Source organism: Entelurus aequoreus, linkage group LG11 (assembly GCF_033978785.1).
Source record: "Entelurus aequoreus isolate RoL-2023_Sb linkage group LG11, RoL_Eaeq_v1.1, whole genome shotgun sequence".
In the NCBI taxonomy this organism is placed as follows: Eukaryota; Metazoa; Chordata; class Actinopteri; order Syngnathiformes; family Syngnathidae; genus Entelurus; species Entelurus aequoreus.
Window position 1 is genome coordinate 16,112,458 of NC_084741.1, and position 16,935 is coordinate 16,129,392.

The following is a 16,935-nucleotide window of genomic DNA, read 5'->3' on the forward strand; positions in this document are numbered from 1 at the left end:
TTGGGTGCGAGAGGTCCCAGGTTCAATTCCCGGACAAGCCCTAATGTTTATAAATCCTGTTTTTAATCATAAGTTTTTTCTTCGTACACACAGTTGTTGTTACATTTGTGACTTTAGACTTGATTTTGATCATTTTTGCAGACATCACACACTCAAGGAATCAATGAAAATCTATCAAATCAAATTTATGACCACAGCTTGTTCTTGGACTGAGCTGGTAACCCTTAGTTCATCTATGTATGAACATGTCAGTGAATCTAAATATGTGTTAAAAGTGCAATAAGGTAATCAAGTTTCAGATTGTGTCCCCTATTAAAATCTCACATTTCATAGGATATGTTGGTAAGTCTTGTTCCAGGACTTCTTAGTATCGTCGTATCCTTCTTGCTGAGGGTGTGAGAGATGGTCTCGGTTCAAATCCTAGACAAGCTTTTTTGTCTTTAAGTCCTGTTTTCAGTCATTACTTTTTACACACATAGTAATATTTATTTCTACTTTTGACTGTGAATTTCATTTTAAACTTTATTATCGTTTTTTGTGAAGGTATACACTAAAGTGATCAATACAAATCTTTAAAAACGTCCACTTCAATACAGCAAGTTGGTTCCACCAAGACTTGAACTTGGATCACTGGATTCAGAGTCCAGAGTGCTAACCATTACACCGTGGAACCTGTAAATGTACATGTAAAACAATGTGATCCTACAGTAAACAGTATTGATGAAATTTAATAGATTCTCATTGACACCTTGAGTGTAAGTTGTCAGGAAAATGGAGGGAAACGTTTAAATCAAGTCTAAAGTCACAAATGTAACAACAAGTGTGTGTATGAGGGACAGATCCATGATTGAAAACAGGACTTATGAACATATAGGGGACACAATCTGAAACTCGGTTAAAACTTTGCACTTTTGACCCAAATTTAGATTTACTGCCTTTTTCATGTATAAATTAATCGAAGGGCATTTAAACATGTTGGTTAAAAAAGTAACAACATTTCAGATTGTGTCCCCGATTAAAATCTCACATTTCATGAGATTTGTTGGGTAATCATGTTTGCGGGGTTAGTTGAACTTGAACGAGCACTTGTGTTTATAATCCCTGTTTTCAGTCATGACTTTTCCCCTCGTACACAAAGTCACAAGTCTTGTCTTTTTTTACTTTACACTTGATTTAAACATTTCCCTCCATTTTCCTGACAACTTACACTCAAGGTGTCAATGACATTTAATCACATTTCATCTATACTGTGTACTGTAGGATCACATTGTTTTACATGTACATTTACAGGTTCCATGGTGTAATGGTTAGCACTCTGGACTCTGAATCCAGTGATCCAAGTTCAAGTCTTGGGGGAACCTTCTTGTAACATTAGAGTGATTAGTGATCAGTATTACCTCCCTTTAAATATTTTCACATGACAAAAGGAGTGTGTCTAAATTTGGCTTACAAGTACAATGTTGTAGTCCAGTTTCAAATTGTGATCCTTATATGTTCACAAGTCCTGTTTTTAGTCACAACTTTTTCCCTCGTACACACAGTTATCTTTACATTTGTGACTATAAACTTTTACCTGAATTTTCCATACATCACAAACTCAAGAGATCAATACAAATCTCTGAAATAAATACAGTTGTGTCTCAACTTACGAGCTCTATTTGTTCTAGGATTGAGGTCGTAAACCCTCAGTTTATTTATGCATGAAAATGGTAGTCAATCAAAATATGTGTTAAAAGCACAGTTTCAGATTGTGGCTCCTATTGAAGGATTAAAACATTTTTAAAAGATGTTTGCCAGTTTGTCTTTAAGGCTTGTTGGTCTAGTCGTATGATTCTCGCTTAGGGTGCGAGAGGTCCCGGGTTCAATTCCCGGACAAGCCCTTATGTTTGTAAGTCCTATTTTTAATCATAACTTTTCTTTCTTGTACACACAATTGTTGTTACATTCGTGACTTATCAAATACAGTGGTACCTAAATGTATGACCACAGTTTGTTCTAGGACTGAGCTGGTAACCCTTAGTTCATGTATGTATGAAAATGTCAGTGAATCTAAATATGTTTAAAAGTGCAATAAGGTAATCAAGTTTCATATTGTGGCCCCTATTAAAATCTCACATTTCATAAGATTGGTTGGTAAGTCTTGTACCAGGACTTCTTAGTATTGTCGTATCCTTCTTGCTGAGGGTGTGAGAGATGGACTGGGTTCAAATCCAGGACAAGCTTTTATGTCTTTAAGTCCTGTGTTCAGTCATTACTTTTTACCTTGTCCACACATAATCATATTTCTTTCTACTTTTGACTGTGAACTTCATTGTAAACTTTATTATACTTTTATGTGAAGGCATACACTAAAGGGATCAATACAAATCTTTAAAAATATCCACTTCAATACAGCAAGTTGGTTCCACCAAGACTTGAACTTGGATCACTGGATTCAAAGTCCAGAGTGCTAACCATTACACCATGGAACCTGCGTAAAAGAAGTTATCCAACAGTACACAGTATTGATGAAATTTCATAGATTTTCATTGACACCTTGAGTGTAAGTTGTCAGGAAAATGGAGGGAAACGTTTAAATCAAGTCTAAAGTATAAAATGACCAGACTTGTGAGTGTGTGTACGAGGGACAGATCCATGATTGAAAACAGGACTTATGAACGTATAGGGGACACAATCTGAAACTGGGTTAAAACTTTGCACTTTTAATCCAAATTTAGATTCACTGCCTTTTTCATGCATGAATTAATCAAAAGGAATTCAAAAATGTTTGTTAAAAGTATGACAACATTTCAGATCGTGTCCCTTATTAAAATCTCACATTTCATGAGATTTGTTGGACTTGGACGAGCACTTGTGTTTATAATTCCTGTTTTCAGTCATGACTTTTCCCCTTGTACACAGAGTCACAACACGATTAGCACAACATCGGTCCTTTGTGGCCATACCATTCACATATTTCATGTTGTTTTCACACAATATGCAGTCAGTGAACACATTTATATAATGCTTACATTTTCTTAACAGACAAGCTATACCTCCAAACAAAATTATGGTTTGTTTTTGTATTATTTACAAATGTTAACACACAACATCCCACAATTGCAAACACAATATTCCAAACCTTAGATACAGTATAAAAACCTCTGCTTCTGTAATACAGTAATATCAGTTGTAAAACAATATATCCCAGCTGATAATACTGTAACATCAGATGCGATGTGGATGAAAACTTGTGGCCTAACCCTGAAGATCGCAGGGATTAGATACTGTAAAGGAATGTTGTGCTTTTTTTTAGTTCTCCCTTTTTACTGGGCTTTTTGCTGTAGCTTTTTTGTTCATGGATATTTTGTTAACTTTACTGTAAACAATACTGTAAAACATTTTCTGTTGTATCATACTGTAAACAGTATTTCTACTATACCTCCTGTAGTAAACAGTACATAACAAAGAGTGCAAATTTCAATGTGTCTTAAAAGTGAAGTTACGGATTGTGACCTGTATTTTAAAAAATTGCGTTCTTTCCTTTTTTGTAATATTTTCCCCACGTTAATTTTCAGGAATTGTCGGTCCTGTCTAATGATATTGCTGCGGGTTCAATTTCCAGCCAAGCCCTTATTGTTTATAAGTCTTATTTACAATCATAACTTTTTTCTAAATATACACAGTTGTTGTTACATTTGTGACTTTAGACTTGATTTTAATCATTTTTGCAGACATCACAATCAAAAGGAATCAATAAAAATCTATCATATCAAACACAGTGGTACCTACATTTATGACCACAGTTTGTTCTAGGACAGAGCTGGTAACTCTTACGTCATCTATGTTCAAAGTGTGTCCCCTACTAAAATCTCACATTTCATGAGATTTGTTGGTAAGTTTTGCTCCAGGACTTGTCGGACTCGTCGTATACTTCTCACTCAGGGTGTGAGAGATGACCTGGGTTCAAATCTTGGACAAGATCTTAGGTCTTTGAGTCCTGATTTCAGACATCACTTTTTCTTTCGCACACACAGTTGCCTTTACATTGGTGACTTAAGACTTGATTTTAACTTTTTTTTCAGACATCACACACTCAAGGGATCAATGAAAAATTATCAAATCAGATCAAGTACTGTGTACTGTAGGATCACATTGTTTTACACGTACGTTTACAGGTTCCATGGTGTAATGGTTAGCACTCTGGACTCTGAATCCAGTGATCCAAGTTCAAGTCTTGGTGGAACCTTCTTGTAACATTAGAGTGATTAGTGTTCATTATGACCTCCCTTTAAATATGTTCACATGAAAAAAAGAGTGAGTCTAAATTTGGCTTAAAAGTAAAATGTTGTAGTCCAGTTTCAATTTGTGCTCCTTATATAAAAGTCATGTTTTTAGTCACAACTTTTTCCCTCGTACAAACAGTTGTCTTTACATTTGTGACTTTAAACTTTTTCATCAATTTTCCATACATCACACACTCAAGAGATCAATACAAATCTCTGAAATAAATACAGTTGTGTCTCAACTTACGAGCTCTATTTGTTCTAGGACTGAGGTCGTAAACCCTCAGTTTATTTATGCATGAAAATGGTAGTCAATCAAAATATGTGTCAAAAGCACAGTTTGAGACTGTCCCCTATTAAAATATATTTTTTTTAATTAAAAGATGTTTGCCATTGGCTTGTTGGTCTAGTCGTATGATTCTCGCTTAGGGTGCGAGAGGTCCCGGGTTCAATTCCCGGACAAGCCCTTATGTTTGTAAGACCTATTTTCAATCACAACTTTTCTTTCTTGTACACACAATTGTTGTTACATTCGTGACTTATCAAATACAGTGTTACTTAAATGTATGACCACAGTTTGTTCTAGGACTGAGCTGGTAACCCTTAGTTCATCTATGTATGAAAATGTCAGTGAATCTAAATAAGTTTAAAAGTGCAATAAGGTAATCAAGTTTCAGATTGTGTCCCCTATTAAAATCTCACATTTCATAAGATTTGTTGGTAAGTATTGTTCCAGGACTTCTTAGTACCGTCGTATCCTTCTTGCTGAGGGTGTGAGAGATGGACTGGGTTCAAATCCTAGACAAGCTTTTTTGTCTTTAAGTCCTGTTTTCAGTCATTACTTTTTACACACATAGTAATATTTATTTCTACTTTTGACTGTGAACTTCATTTTAAAGTTTATTATCGTTTTTTGTGAAGGTATACACTAAAGGGATCAATACAAATCTTAAAAAATGTCCACTTCAATACAGCAAGTTGGTTCCACCAAGACTTGAACTTGGATCACTGGATTCAAAGTCCAGAGTGCTAACCATTACACCATGGAACCTGCATATCCCCAAGTAAAAAAAAGTGATCAAACAGTAAACAGTATTGGTGAAATTTGATAGATTTTCATTGACACCTTGAGTGTAAGTTGTCAGGAAAATGGAGGGAAACGTTTTAATCAAGTCTAAAGTAATAAAATGACAAGACTTGTGACTGTGTGTACTAGGGACGGATCCATGATTGAAAACAAGACTTATGAACATATAGGGGACACAATCTGAAACTGGGTTAAAACTTTGCACTTTTAACCCACATTTGGATTCACTGCCTTTTTAATCAAAAGTACTTCAAAAACGTTGGTTAAAAGTGTGACAAAATTTCAGATTGTGTCCCTTATTAAAATCTCACATTTCATGAGATTTGTTGAACTTGGACGAGCACTTGTGTTTATAATTCCTGTTTTCAGTCACAACTGTTTCCCTCCTACACAAAGTTGTCTTTACATTTGTGACTTTAAACTTTTTAATCAATTTCCCATACATCACACACTCAAGAGATCAATACAAATCTCTGAAATAAATACAGTTGTGTCTCAACTTACGAGCTCTATTTGTTCTAGGACTGAGGTCGTAAATCCTCAGTTTATTTATGCATGAAAATGGTAGTCAATCAAAATATGTGTTAAAAGTGCAGTTTCAGACTGTCCCCTATTAAAAGATTAAAACATGTTTAAAATATGTTTGCCATAATCTCTTAAAGGCTTGTTGGTCTAGTTGTATGATTCTCGCTTAGGGTGCGAGTGGTCCCGGGACAATAATAATAATAATAATAATTTTTTTATTGACATCACTCACTCTTGGGATCAACAAAAATATACCAAAGTATGGAATAATTTGCTTACTGTCAGTTGGTTCCACCAAAACTTTAACTTGGATCTCTGGATTCAAAGTCCAGAGTGCCAACCATTACACCATGGAACCTGTAAAATCTGATTATAATTTTAACACAAGGACTTGTCCAAGACCAACAAACCCTGCAACAGGATTGATGAACAAATGTTTAATAGGGGACACAATCTTTGAACCAAAAATTAAATTGACTACCATCTTCATTCACAAATTAAATAAGTGTTTACAAGATCAGTCCTAGAACAAATAGAGCTCGTAAATTAGGTAACAACTATTTGTAAATTTGTAGATTTTCAATGATCCCTTGATTATGTGCCCTCTGGAAAAGTGAAATAAAAGTTCAAAACCAAGTCTAAAGTCACAAAAGTAACAACAAGTGTGTGTACGAGGGACAGATCCATGATTGAAAACAGGATTTAAGAACATATAGGGGACACAATCTGAAACTGGATTAAACATTGCAATTGTAATCCAAATTTGGATTCACTGCCTTTTTCATGCATGAATCAATCAAAAGGAATTTAAAAATGTTGGTTAAAAATAGGACATCATTTCAGATCGTGTCCGTTATTAAAATCTCACATTTCATGAGATTTGTTGAACTTGGACGAGCACTTGTGTTTTTAAGTCTTGTTTTCAGTCATGACTTTTCCCCTCGTACACACAGTTGTCTTTACATTTGTTACATATAACTTTTACATCAATTTTCCATACATCACACACTCAAGAGATCAATAAAAATCTCTGAAATAAATACAGTTGTGTCTCAACTTACGAGCTCTATTTGTTCTAGGACTGAGGTCGTAAACCCTCAGTTTATTTATGCATGAAAATAGTAGTCAATCAAAATATGTGTTAAAAGTACAGTTTCAGACTGTCCCCTTTTAAATGATTAAAACATTTTTAAAAGATGTTTGCTATTAAGTCTTTAAGGCTTGTTGGTCTAGTCGTATGATTCTCGCTTAGGGTGCGAGAGGTCCCGGGTTCAATTCCCGGACAAGCCCTTACGTTTATAAGTCCTTCTTTTAATCAAAACTTTTCTTTCTTGTACACACAATTGTTGTCAAATTTGTGACTTATCAAACACAGTGTTACCTAAATGTATGACCACAGTTTGTTCTAGGACTGAGCTGGTAACCCTTAGTTTATCTATGTATGAAAATGTCAGTGAATCTAAATAAGTTTAAAAGTGCAATAATGTAATCAAGTTTCAGATTGTGTCCCCTATTAAAATCTCACATTTTGTAAGATTTGTTGGCAAGTCTTGTTCCAGGACTTCTTAGTCTGGTCGTACCCTTCTTGCTGAGGGTGTGAGAGATGGTCTGGGTTCAAATCCTGGACAAGTTTTTATGTCTTTGAGTCCTGTTTTCAGTCATTACTTTTTTCTCTGTACACACATAGTTATATTTCTCTACATTTTTGACTGTGAACTTAATTTTAAACTTCATTATCCTTTTTTATGAAGGCATACAGGAAAGAGATCAATACAAATCTTTAAAAATGTCCACTCCAATACTACAAGTTGGTTCCACCAAGACTTGAACTTGGATCACTGGATTCAAAGTCCAGAGTGCTAACCATTACACCATGGAACCTGTATATCCCAAGGTAATAAGAAGTGATCAAACAGTAAACAGTATTGATGAAATTTGATACATTTTCATTGACACCTTGAATGTAAGTTATCAGGAAAATGGAGGAAAACGTTTAAATAAATTCTAAAGTATAAAATGACAAGACTTGTGAGTGTGTGTACGAGGGCCAGATGCATGATTGAAAACAGGACTTATGAACATATAGGGGACACAATCTGAAACTGGGTTATAACTTTGCACTTTTAATCCAAATTTAGATTCACTGCCTTTTTCATGCATGAATTAATCAAAATGAATTAAAAAATTGTGGTTAAAAGTGTGACAACATTTTAGATTGTTTCCCTTATTAAAATCTCACATTACATGACATTTGTTGAACTTGGACGAGCACTTGTGTTTATAACTCCTGTTTTCAGTCATGACTTTTCCCCTCGTACACACAGTCACAAGTCTTGTCTTTTTTTACTTTAGAATTGATTTAAACGTTTCCCTCCATTTTCCTGACAACTTACACTCAAGGTGTCAATGAGATTTTTAACATTTCATCAAGTACTGTGTACTGTAGGATCACATTGTTTTACATGTACATTTACAGGTTCCATGGTGTAATGGTTAGCACTCTGGACTCTGAATCCAGTGATCCAAGTTCAAGTCTTGGTGGAACCAATTTGTAACAATAGAGTGATTAGTGATCAGTATGACCTCCCCTTGAATAGTTTGTACATAACAAAGAGTGCAAATTTCAATTTGTCTTAAAAGTGAAGTTACGGATTGTGACCTGTATTTTAAAAAATTGTGTTCTTTCCTTTTTTGTAATATTTGCCCCATGTTAATTTTCAGGAATTGTCGGTCCTGTCTAATGATATTGCTTCGGGTTCAATTTCCAGCCAAGCCCTTATTGTTTATAAGTCTTATTTACAATCATAACTTTTTTCTAAATATACACAGTTGTTGTTACATTTGTGACTTTAGACTTGATTTTAATCATTTTTTAAGACATCACACTCAAAAGGAATCAATAAAAATCTATCATATCAAACACAGTGGTACCTACATTTATGACCACAGTTTGTTCTAGGACTGAGCTGGTAACTCTTAGTTCAAATATGTTCAAAGTGTGTCCCCTACTAAAATCTCACATTTCATGAGATTTGTTGGTAAGTTTTGTTCCAGGACTTGTTGGTCTCGTCGTATACTTCTCACTCAGGGTGTAAAACACGGCCTGTTTACTTGGACTCAAAAAGATCTTAGGTCTTTGAGTCCTGTTGTCAGTCATTTCTTTTCTCTTCGCAGACACAGTTGTCTTTACATTTGTGACTTAAGACTTGATTTTAACCATTTTTTTCAGACATCACACACTCAAGGGATCAATGAAAAATTATCAAATCCAATCAAACCCTGTGTACTGTAGGATCACATTGTTTTACATGTACATTTACAGGTTCCATGGTGTAATGGTTAGTACTCTGCACTCTGAATCCAGTGATCCAAGTCTTGGTGGAACCTTCTTGAATATGTTCACATGAAAAAATGTGTGAGTCTAAATTTGGCTAAAAAGTACAATATTGTAGTCCAGTTTCAAATTGTGCTCCTTATATGTTTATAAGTCCTGTTTTTAATTACAACTTTTTCCCTCGTACACAAAGTCGTCTTTACATTTATGACTTTAAACTTTTACATCAATGTTCCATACATCACACACTCAAGAGAACGATACAAATATCTGAAATAAATACAGTTGTGTCTCAACTTACGAGCTCTATTTGTTCTAGGACTGAGGTCGTAAACCCTCAGTTTATTTATGCATGAAAATTGTAGTCAATCAAAATATGTGTTAAAAGTACAGTTTCAGATTGTAGCCCCTATTAAAAGATTACAACATTTTTAAAAGATGTTTGCCATTTCAGTGTTTCTCACACATTCATTTATTTGTGGCGGACCGCCACGAAAGAATTACGTCCGCCACAAATTTAAAAAAAAATTATTTTTTTTTGAAAAATGTTTTTAATTTTTTGTCTTGTCCAGCTTCTCAGGCAAATCATATAGTTGATGTAGATGCCCATATAGGCTGTTCAGATTTACTTTACAAAAGAGAAGTGTAGGATACTTTTCTTGTTGCCTTTTTTGTATTTGACCACTACTGTTTTCTGTTTATTTGTTACTGACAGTGGCAGGACACCTCTGCCTCTGTTTCACTTTATGTTGCTGGTAAATAATATGGTTGTAGTAGTAGGCTAAAATTAAATTATTTAGTGTGCACTAATTAAAGGGGCAGAGCTTTAAAGGCCTACTGAAATGATTTTTTTTATTCAACCGGGGATAGCAGATCCATTCTATGTGTCATACTTGATCATTTTGCGATATTGCCATATTTTTGCTGAAAGGATTTAGTATAGAACAACGTCGATAAAGTTCGCAACTTTTGGTCTCTGATAAAAAAAAAACCTTGCCCCTACCGGAAGTAGCGTGACGTTGTCAGTTGTTCACTCCCTCATATTTTCCTATTGTTTTCAACGCAGCTAGAGCTATTCGGACCATTACCCTATTAATTTGAGCGAGGATGAAAGATTCGTGGACGAGGAACGTTAGAGTGACGGAATAGAATGCAGTGAAATACATATTTTTTTTCGCTCTGACCGTGACTTAGGTACAAGCTGGCTCATTGGATTCCACACTCTCTCCTTTTTCTATTGTGGATCACGGATTTGTATTTTAAACCACCTCGGATACTATATCCTCTTGAAAATGAGAGTCGAGAACGCGAAATGGACATTCAGTGCCTTTTATCTCCACGACAATACATCGACGAAGCTCAGCTAACATGTTAGCATCTGTCTCAAATGCAGATAGAAACCAAATAAATAAATCCCTGACTGGAAGGATAGACAGAAGATCAACAATACTATTAAACCATGGACATGTAACTACACGGTTAATAGATCTCAGCCTGGCAAAGCTTAACCATGCTGTTGCTAACGACGCTAAGGCTGACTTAGCCACTTAGTGTGGAGTTGAAACTCAGTGTGAATGAAGTGTCCCTGCCCTGGAAGTAAGGAGCTGTCTCCTCCTTAATCTTACTCCTTGGTGAAGTACCAGAAAGAACTACATTTCCCAGAACACCAAGGTCAAGATGGCCACCAATTGGCTGATTCAAGGCAGCTGTTAAGGAATGGTGGTGCTGTCTCATTTCATGCAAGCAAGCAGAGCGGCAAGACGCAAAAATCTACAAGATCCATCTTTAAAAGACTTCCAACACACCAATGGTCGGTGAATATACCCACTTTGCAATATGCTGAAATGCTTATTTGTTAAAACTCACCTTGACATGTTGGTTTACTTACCTGTCTTAAATTGTTTTTAGTTTGAACCACAGCAAATTTACTCCAACCTTGAGCATTGATTGCATCTGGGTATTTTCTTACTGTTTGATAATTAAAAAGCTTGAGTTAATTGAATTGTTAAATAAGCTCAATTTAAAGGGATAAAAAGTCAAAGATTATGGTTCAAAGTTAAAAGTAATAAAGATAAAAGCAAAGTTGAAGGATAAAAATGTTAAAACTTTTGCTTAAAGTTAAGCTAATTATACTTACCTTTATACTTACCTTACTAATTAAGCTACCTTATTAATTAAGCTAATTATACTTACCTTTTACTTACCTTTACTCCGTTTGGTGGATTTACTCAGTTCCATCATGGTAATGAATTTACATGATTGATTACTTAATTGCATGATTAGTTAAATGATTAATTGAGTGAACGATTAAGTAATTAAACGATTGATTGATTAAATTAAATGATCAATTAATTTTGACTTCTTTAAAGTGACTAAAACTACTTTTCTGATTTACTTGTTTCATTTTACTGAAACTGGTTAATTTGACAGTGCATTCACATGCATTTAATCTAAGTGTCTAGAGTCCTTTTGAAAAGTAATGTTAGATAATTTAAAAGTTTAAACAATGGTATTTAAAAGTTTGCAAATTTAACTTTAAAAATAATACCTGTTTGAGTCAGTTGAATTTGAACCTTTTTGTAAATACCTGTACATATATTGTTTTTCCATTTGTTTCTTTGTGTTCGAAGGTTAACAACCTGATTGAATGAAGATCAACAGAAAAGAAACCAACAAAGCCAAAAAGTTGGATAAATAAAGTTGATCAATTGGAAATCCGAGTTGTCCTGGTGTCCTTTACGGAGTCAATAAGTGGAACTTGACACTTAGCAACCGGACCTCACAGAGTTATGCTAAAAACATTAGCGCTCCACCTACGCCAGCCAGCCCTCATCTGCCCAGCTCATCAACACCCGTGCTCACCTGCGTTCCAGCTATCGACGGCGCGACGAAGGACTTCACCCGATCATCCGTGCGGTGTCCGGTTAGCATCGGCTAGCACGTCTGCTATCCAAGTGAGTACGGTAATCCTTGTTGTGTTGCTACAGCCAGCCGCTATACACCGACCCACCTACAAAGTTCTTCTTTGCAGCCTCCATTGTTCATTAAACAAATTGCAAAAGATTCACCAACACAGATGTCCAGAATACTGTGGAATTATGAAATGAAAACAGAGCTTTTTTTTATTGTATTCAATGAGGAAGGCATACCTCTGTTCCCCGGGCTACGTCACGCGCATACGTCATCCTCCGAAGGCTTTTTCAACCGGAAGTGTGGCGGGAAATTTAAAATTGCACTTTATAAGTTAACCCGGCCGTATTGGCATGTGTTGCAATGTTAAGATTTCATCATTGATATATAAACTATCAGACTGCGTGGTCGGTAGTAGTGGCTTTCAGTAGGCCTTTAAGAGACATTTTAGCTTTTATATTTTATAAGATATATTTTTTGTAAGAACCACAATTAATAAATATATTTCAGTGAATAACGTGTTGTTCAAATCTGTATATAAATATGTACATAAAGTGTTGTAATTATATTGTAAAATGGATGGATGGATGGACGTTTAAAACAAAATTGTTATTATTAATTAGTAAGTATACATTTTTTGAGCCTTTTTAGAGAAAATCATATCATTGTAGTAAATTATGCAAATTACTCGATGATGTCATGTTGACCACGCCCATAGCCACGCCCCTAGCCACGCCCCCACCACCACAGGTATCTTGGCAGTTTATGGGAAACACTGCATGTCCTTTATAAGGCTTGTTGGTCTAGTTGTATGATTCTCGCTTAGGGTGTGAGAGGTCCCGTGTTCAATTCCCGGACACGCCCTTATGTTAGTGAGTCTTATTTTTAATCACAACTTGTCTTTCTTGTACACACAATAAATGCGTTAAAATGTAATATCGGAAATTATCGGTATCGTTTTTTTTATTATCTGTATCGTTTTTTTTTTTTTTTTTTGTTTTTGTTTTTTTATTAAATCAACATAAAAAACACAAGATACACTTACAATTAGTGCACCAACCCAAAAAACCTCCCTCCCCCCATTTCTTTCTGTTATCAATATTCTGGTTCCTACATTATATATCAATATATATCAATACAGTCTGCAAGGGATACAGTCCGTAAGCACACATGATTGTGCGTGCTGCTGGTCCACTAATAGTACTAACCTTTAACAGTTCATTTTACTCATTTTCATTAATTACTAGTTTCTATGTGACTGTTTTTATATTGTTTTACTTTCTTTTTTATTCAAGAAAATGTTTTTAATTTAGTTATCTTATTTTATTTTATTTTTTAAGAAGTACCTTATCTTCACCATACATGGTTGTCCAAATTAGGCATAATAATGTGTTAATTCCACGACTGCATATATCGGTTGGTATCGGTATCGGTTGATATCGGTATCGGTAATTAAAGAGTTGGACAATATCGGAATATCGGGTATCGGCAAAAAGCCATTATCGGACATCCCTAATGAAAATGTCAGTGAATCTATCCATCCATCCATTTTCTACCGCTTGTCCTTTTTTGGGGGTTGTATTGAATCTAAATGTGTTAAAAGTGCAATAAGGTAATCAAGTTTCAGATTGTGTCCCCTATTAAAATCTCACATTTCATAGCATTTGTTGGTAAGTCTTGTTCCAGGACTTCTTAGTATCGTCGTATCCTTTTTGCAGAGGGTGTGAGAGATGGACTGGGTTCAAATCCTGGAAAATCTTTTATGTCTTTAAGTCCTGTTTTCAGTCATTACTTTTTACCTCGTACACACATAGTCATATTTATTTCTACTTTTGACTGTGAACTCCATTTTAAACTATATTATCCATTTTTCTGAAGGCATACACTTAAGCGATCAATAAAAAACGACCGCTTCAATACTGCAAGTTGGTTCCACCAAGACTTGAACTTAGATAAGACGATTACTATTCCGGAGTGCTAACCATTACACCATGGAACCTGTAGTCAAGTCAAGTCAAGTCAAGTCAACTTTATTTATATAGCACATTTTCAACAACTGTTTAGGTTGCACCAAAGTGCTTTACAGGTTAAAAAAGCATGGAGCAAACAAAAAACAAACAAAAAAAAAAAAAAAACCAACAACAAAAAAAACAACAACTAAGCAAAACAAAAAAACAAACAAACAAAGAACATAAACAATGAGTGTGCTAAACAAGACAATGCAAATGCAATACGGTAAAAGGGGTCGAATAAAAAGTTTTAAAAAAAAATTTGCAGAAAAAAAAAAAAAAATAAATAAAAAAAATAAATGTACATATTCACGTAAAAGAAGTGATCCAACAGTAAACAGTAATGATGACATTTGATAGATTTTCATTGACACCTTGAGTGTAAGTTGTCAGGAAAATGGAGGGAAACGTTTAAATCAAGTCTAAAGTAAAAAAAAGACAAGACTTGTGAGTGTGTGTACGAGGGGAAAAGTCAAGACTGAAAACAGGAATTATAATTTTAACACAAGGACTTGTCCAAGACCAACAAACTCTGCAACAGGATTGCCGAGTAAATCTTATAAAATGTGAGATTTTAATAGGGGCCACAATCTTTAAACCATAATTTAAAGTATTTTACAGGTTCCATGGTGTAATGGTTAGCACTCTGGACTCTGAATCCAGTGATCCAAGTTCAAGTCTTGGTGGAACCTACTTGTAACTTTAGAGTGATTAATGTCCAAAATAGCCTCCATTTAATGTTTTTTGCATGAAAAAGGGAGCGAATTAAATGTGGATAAGTGTTAAAAGTGCATTTTCAGATTGTGTCTTATTAAAAGATGTTTTGTTTTATTTTGTTTTTTTTAAAAGATTTTTGGCACTTTGTTTTTCAGGGCTTTTTGGTTTAATAGTGTGATTTTCACTTTGTGTGGATTCAATTACCGGACAAGCTCTTATGTTTATAAGTCCTTTTTCCCTCGTACACACAGTCGTTGTTACATTTGTGACTTTTGACTTGATTTTGATCATTTTTTTATTGACATCACTCACTCATGGGATCCATAAAAATGTACCAAAGTATGAAATAATTTGCTTACTGTCAGTTGGTTCCACCAAGATTTGAACTTGGATCACTGGATTCAAAGTCCAGAGTGCTAACCATTACACCATGGAACCTGCAAAAGCTTGGTTATAATTTTAATAATAATAATAATAATAATAATACCTGGGATTTATATAGCGCTTTTCTAAATACCCAAAGTCTCTTTACATGTGTAAAACAACTTTATTAGGAAAAGAAAATAAGAAAAAATGTTAACACAAGGACTTGTCCAAGACCAACAAACCCTGCACCAGGATTGCTAAACAAATGTTTAATAGGGGACACAATCTTGAAACCAAAATTTAAATTCACTACCATCTTCATGCACAAATGAAATAAGGGTTTACAAGATCAGTCCTAGAACAAATAGAGCTTGTAAATTAAGAAACAACTGTATTTGATTGTGTAGATTTTCATTGACCCCTTGATTATGTGCCCTCTGGAAAAGTGAAATAAAAGTTTAAAATCAAGTCTAAAGTCACAAATGTAACAACAAGTGTGTGTATGAGGGACAGATCCATGATTGAAAACAGGACTTATGAACATATAGGGGACACAATCTGAAACTGGGTTAAAACTTTGCACTTTTAACCCAAATTTAGATTCAGTGCCTTTTTCATGCATGAATTAATCAAAGGTCATTCAACATTTTGGTTAAAAGTGTAACAACATTTCAGATTGTGTCCCCTATTGTTCGAATCCCGGATAAGTCCTTATGTTTAGAAGTCCTATTTTCAACAATAACTTATTTCCCCGTACACACAGTTGTTGTTACATTTGTGACTTTAGACTTGATTTTGATCCTTTTTTCAGACATCACACACTCAAGATATCAATGAAAATCTATCAAATCAAATACAGTGGTACCTAAATTTATGACCACAGTTTGTTCTAGGACTGAGCTGGTAACCCTTAGTTCATCTATGTAAATGGTAAATAGGTCGTACTTGTGTAGCGCTTTTCTACCTTTTTAAGTAACTCAAAGCGCTTTGACACTATTTCCACTTTCACCCATTCACACACTGATGGCGGGAGCTGCCATGCACGGCGCTAACCAGGCCCATCAGGAGCAAGGGTGAAGTGTCTTGCTCAAGGACACAACGGACGTGACTAGGATGGTAGAAGGTGGGGATTGAACCCCAGTAACCAGCAACCCTCAGATTGCTGGCATGGCCACTCTACCAACTTCGCCACGCCATCAAAAGGAATTCATAAATGTTGGTCAAAATTAGGACAACATTTCAGATCGTGTTTTTTTAAAATCTTACATTTCATGAGATTTGTTGAACTCGTGTTTATAATTCCTGTTTTCAGTCATGACTTTTCCCCTCGTACACACACTCACAAGTCTTGTCTTTTTTTATTTTGGACTTGATTTAAACGTTTCCCTCCATTTTCCCGACAACTTACACTCAAGCTGTCAATGACAATCTATTAAATCCAATCAAGTACTGTGTACTGTAGGAACATTTGGTTTTATAAGAGGATTTACAGGTTCCATGGTGTAATGGTTAGCACTCTGGACTCTGAATCCAGTGATCCAAGTTCAAGTCTTGGTGGAACCTTCTTGTAACATTAGAGTGATTAGTGTTCAGTATGACCTCCCTTTGAATATTTTCACATGGAAAAAAGGAGTGAGTCTAAATTTCAGTTAAAGGTACAATGTTGTAGTCCAGTTTCAAATTGTGATCCGTATATGTTTATAAGTCCTGTTTTTAGTCACA

At 35.0% G+C, this 16,935-nt stretch overlaps 9 non-coding genes across 9 annotated transcripts in view; 5 read left to right on the plus strand and 4 right to left on the minus strand.

The window, feature by feature from the left end:
- trnap-ugg (transfer RNA proline (anticodon UGG)) overlaps window positions 1-41 on the plus strand; it is a 72-nt gene extending 31 nt beyond the window's left edge. Inside the window, exon 1 of the tRNA in view lies at window positions 1-41. This exon is cut by the window's left edge and continues 31 nt beyond it. This is a non-coding gene — a tRNA (tRNA-Pro).
- A 2,358-nt stretch (window positions 42-2,399) lies between these two features.
- Window positions 2,400-2,471, minus strand: trnaq-uug (transfer RNA glutamine (anticodon UUG)). The gene has a single exon. It is a non-coding gene; the product is annotated as a tRNA-Gln (tRNA).
- Window positions 2,472-4,156: 1,685 nt separating this feature from the next.
- On the plus strand, window positions 4,157-4,228 carry trnaq-cug (transfer RNA glutamine (anticodon CUG)). The gene has a single exon. It is a non-coding gene; the product is annotated as a tRNA-Gln (tRNA).
- A 1,016-nt stretch (window positions 4,229-5,244) lies between these two features.
- On the minus strand, window positions 5,245-5,316 carry trnaq-uug (transfer RNA glutamine (anticodon UUG)). The gene has a single exon. It is a non-coding gene; the product is annotated as a tRNA-Gln (tRNA).
- Window positions 5,317-7,686: 2,370 nt separating this feature from the next.
- Window positions 7,687-7,758, minus strand: trnaq-uug (transfer RNA glutamine (anticodon UUG)). Its single transcript has one exon. It is a non-coding gene; the product is annotated as a tRNA-Gln (tRNA).
- Window positions 7,759-8,352: 594 nt separating this feature from the next.
- trnaq-cug (transfer RNA glutamine (anticodon CUG)) lies at window positions 8,353-8,424 on the plus strand. Its single transcript has one exon. It is a non-coding gene; the product is annotated as a tRNA-Gln (tRNA).
- Window positions 8,425-14,750: 6,326 nt separating this feature from the next.
- Window positions 14,751-14,822, plus strand: trnaq-cug (transfer RNA glutamine (anticodon CUG)). Its single transcript has one exon. It is a non-coding gene; the product is annotated as a tRNA-Gln (tRNA).
- A 391-nt stretch (window positions 14,823-15,213) lies between these two features.
- trnaq-uug (transfer RNA glutamine (anticodon UUG)) lies at window positions 15,214-15,285 on the minus strand. The gene has a single exon. It is a non-coding gene; the product is annotated as a tRNA-Gln (tRNA).
- A 1,419-nt stretch (window positions 15,286-16,704) lies between these two features.
- trnaq-cug (transfer RNA glutamine (anticodon CUG)) lies at window positions 16,705-16,776 on the plus strand. Its single transcript has one exon. It is a non-coding gene; the product is annotated as a tRNA-Gln (tRNA).
- Window positions 16,777-16,935: the final 159 nt, after the last annotated feature.